This window comes from Aulostomus chinensis, chromosome 15 (assembly GCF_037954235.1).
Source record: "Aulostomus chinensis isolate RoL2024-O1b breed Wild chromosome 15, RoL_Achi_v1.0, whole genome shotgun sequence".
In the NCBI taxonomy this organism is placed as follows: Eukaryota; Metazoa; Chordata; class Actinopteri; order Syngnathiformes; family Aulostomidae; genus Aulostomus; species Aulostomus chinensis.
Window position 1 is genome coordinate 292,501 of NC_141334.1, and position 4,005 is coordinate 296,505.

At 51.8% G+C, this 4,005-nt stretch overlaps 1 protein-coding gene across 1 annotated transcript in view; it reads right to left on the minus strand.

Moving 5' to 3' along the window:
- The window catches only part of LOC147248065 (uncharacterized), a 13,313-nt gene extending 13,307 nt beyond the window's left edge, over positions 1–6 (minus strand). Inside the window, exon 1 of the mRNA XM_086225777.1 lies at positions 1–6. This exon is cut by the window's left edge and continues 207 nt beyond it. The gene's annotated coding sequence lies outside the window, so the exon portion shown is untranslated.
- Positions 7–4,005: the final 3,999 nt, after the last annotated feature.

Consider the following 4,005-nt stretch of genomic DNA (forward strand, 5'->3'; position numbering starts at 1 on the left):
GGGGCGAAGAGCCTACTGTGTTTGCTCGACACACTCGCCACTTCAAAGTTTAATTTGCCCCCTAAACACCCTCAAAAACTCACCAAATTTGATATTACACACATCAACTGTGGCGAAAAATTCTATATTTAACAAAAAAACAGCGCTCTACTCAATAGCGCCACCTACATATACAAAAAACCCCGCCACGGCCTGTAGGAATGTCCTACAGACGTGGGACCAACACCGTTTTATTGGTCTCATCAAGATGGTCAAATCATACACAGAAACCCCTGACCTCACTGCAACAGGATGTCCAATTGGACAATTTTGCGCCCCGAGCAAACGCTATCTCCTCCTAAGGCGTTCATGGTATCGCTTCCAAAACTTCATCCATGACTCCCCAAACTCTGTTGATTAAAAGTTTTTATAAAGCGCCAACATTTTGGATTTTATAAGCCGCCAAAGTGGGGGAGACACGTTTCAGCTTCCAATGGAAGCCTATGGGGAGACGGTGTCCTCTCAGGTTCATACTGTCAAACAAACGCTTCTCACGTCTACACCATCCATCCCACAGCTCTACCAACCACACCACTGCATTCCTGACAAAAACCCCTCCAAGAACATGGTGTTCTGTGTCCCTCTGGACCAGCGTATGCTGACTTCTTCCTCTTGTCCCACTCCAGTCCTGGTGCTCCTCCTCTCTCTCCACTCTAGCACAGATCAGAGACAGAGCAGTGGGGGAGGGGTTCTTAAAGGGCCAGCTCTCAGCTCTGCTCTCCACTCTAGCACAGATCAAAGACAGAGCAGTGGGGGAGGGGTTCTTAAAGGGCCAGCTCTCAGCTCTGCTCTCACTCTAGCACAGATCAGAGACAGAGCAGTGGGGGAGGGGTTCTTAAAGGGCCAGCTGTCAGCTCTGCTCTCACTCTAGCACAGATCAAAGACAGAGCAGTGGGGGAGGGGTTCTTAAAGGGCCAGCTCTCAGCTCTGCTCTCACTCTAGCACAGATCAGAGACAGAGCAGTGGGGGAGGGGTTCTTAAAGGGCCTGCTCTCAGCTCTGCTCTCACTCTAGCACAGATCAGAGACAGAGCAGTGGGGAGGGGTTCTTAAAGGGCCAGCTCTCAGCTCTGCTCTCTCTCTAGCACAGATCAAAGACAGAGCAGTGGGGGAGGGGTTCTTAAAGGGCCTGCTCTCAGCTCTGCTCTCACTCTAGCACAGATCAGAGACAGAGCAGTGGGGGAGGGGTTCTTAAAGGGCCAGCTCTCAGCTCTGCTCTCACTCTAGCACAGATCAGAGACAGAGCAGTGGGGGAGGGGTTCTTAAAGGGCCAGCTCTCAGCTCTGCTCTCACTCTAGCACAGATCAAAGACAGAGCAGTGGGGGAGGGGTTCTTAAAGGGCCAGCTCTCAGCTCTGCTCTCACTCTAGCACAGATCAAAGACAGAGCAGTGGGGGAGGGGTTCTTAAAGGGCCAGCTCTCAGCTCTGCTCTCACTCTAGCACAGATCAAAGACAGAGCAGTGGGGGAGGGGTTCTTAAAGGGCCAGCTCTCAGCTCTGCTCTCACTCTAGCACAGATCAGAGACAGAGCAGTGGGGAGGGGTTCTTAAAGGGCCAGCTCTCAGCTCTGCTCTCTCTCTAGCACTGATCAGAGACAGAGCAGTGGGGGAGGGGTTCTTAAAGGGCCAGCTCTCAGCTCTGCTCTCACTCTAGCACAGATCAAAGACAGAGCAGTGGGGGAGGGGTTCTTAAAGGGCCAGCTCTCAGCTCTGCTCTCACTCTAGCACAGATCAGAGACAGAGCAGTGGGGAGGGGTTCTTAAAGGGCCAGCTCTCAGCTCTGCTCTCACTCTAGCACAGATCAGAGACAGAGCAGTGGGGAGGGGTTCTTAAAGGGCCAGCTCTCAGCTCTGCTCTCACTCTAGCACAGATCAAAGACAGAGCAGTGGGGGAGGGGTTCTTAAAGGGCCAGCTCTCAGCTCTGCTCTCCACTCTAGCACAGATCAGAGACAGAGCAGTGGGGGAGGGGTTCTTAAAGGGCCAGCTCTCAGCTCTGCTCTCACTCTAGCACAGATCAGAGACAGAGCAGTGGGGAGGGGTTCTTAAAGGGCCAGCTCTCAGCTCTGCTCTCACTCTAGCACAGATCAGAGACAGAGCAGTGGGGAGGGGTTCTTAAAGGGCCAGCTCTCAGCTCTGCTCTCACTCTAGCACAGATCAGAGACAGAGCAGTGGGGAGGGGTTCTTAAAGGGCCAGCTCTTAGCTCTGCTCTCACTCTAGCACAGATCAAAGACAGAGCAGTGGGGGAGGGGTTCTTAAAGGGCCAGCTCTCAGCTCTGCTCTCACTCTAGCACAGATCAAAGACAGAGCAGTGGGGGAGGGGTTCTTAAAGGGCCAGCTCTCAGCTCTGCTCTCACTCTAGCACAGATCAGAGACAGAGCAGTGGGGAGGGGTTCTTAAAGGGCCTGCTCTCAGCTCTGCTCTCACTCTAGCACAGATCAAAGACAGAGCAGTGGGGAGGGGTTCTTAAAGGGCCAGCTCTCAGCTCTGCTCTCTCTCTAGCACAGATCAAAGACAGAGCAGTGGGGGAGGGGTTCTTAAAGGGCCAGCTCTCAGCTCTGCTCTCACTCTAGCACAGATCAGAGACAGAGCAGTGGGGGAGGGGTTCTTAAAGGGCCAGCTCTCAGCTCTGCTCTCACTCTAGCACAGATCAGAGACAGAGCAGTGGGGGAGGGGTTCTTAAAGGGCCAGCTCTCAGCTCTGCTCTCACTCTCTGATCAGACTCAGGCTTCTAACTCCTCAACTACAAGGCCTCCACCCTGGACCAGGACACCCTGGGATTCAGGCCGGCGTCAACGATGTATTGTTCGGGGAGTAAAAAAAGTCCTCACTTTGACAGTTTTGTCCAATTTGTGGACATTCTGTTGTAGACAGGTGAGGGGTCAGAGTGTAGGAATTGTTAGTCTTGATGAGACGAGTCCAACGGTTTTGGTCCCATGTTTGTGGGACATTTGTGGGTGGAGTTATAGCGCTCCGAATTATCAAAAATTATCTTTTAGTTGTGTGGCCCCGTAGGTGGCGCTATAGACTTTTTTTCTTTTTTAGATTAGTGAATGTTTGGCCAGACTGGACAAGTGTGCCGAATTTCAGTGAATTTCATGCATGTTCAGGGGGTGAAATTAGATGATGCTCATATTGGGCGCTCATTGAGAGCAAGAACAGTATAATACCAGGTTTTGAATGGTGTGAATGTGAAAACCGGCTCCAGGCCGTCTGGCCCAGTTGCCTCATGGGTGTTGGGGGGGGGGGGGGGGGGGCACTTGAGTGGGTGTTTTTAGTGCTGCTGATGTGTTGCTCTGCCGACCAGATAATAATTCAAGTGTTGGTGTGTTCTTAGTCCTCCAGGTCACCGCCAGTCAGGCAGCTGGACTCTCCTCTTATGAGTAAACGCGTCTCTCCTCTCACTCAAGGAGCTCCTTCAGTTCTAATTTCTGGTGGGAGGTGTCAGGTACCCATCCACCCAGGTGGGTGGTGGCAAAAGGAAAAGAAGAAAACAAAGACATGCATGAACAGACATCACTCCTTTAACACGCGTCCAGAACATGGAATGGCAGAGTGCAGCAGTATGGCTTCAGGCCATCTAACACCTGTTGAAAGCTGTTTGGAGTCCATCCATCCTGGTTTTCATGGGGTCCTTTCACTCCATGATGTCATCCCTGAGGTGTTGCTCCTGCCTGCAAAGGTAAACATAGGTTTACAGGTGAGCTGCAGAAGAAATCCTCATTTGAAAATGAAGTTGTTTGTCCAGCTGACCTGGAGGGAGTCGTGTCCTTCGTACAGACGTCGTCCCCTCTCAGACGTGGTTGTAGGCCTAACCCAACGTGTCGATGGGCCTCTGATTGCGTTTGTGAATTTGTCTTTGCCAACAATTAGGAAGTAAACCTCCAGTACCATTTTAGTGTCCTGGTTTTCAGTGAAAAAACATGGTCCGCCAAGCAAACCAAACGAAACAAAATCCAGCCAACACCACAC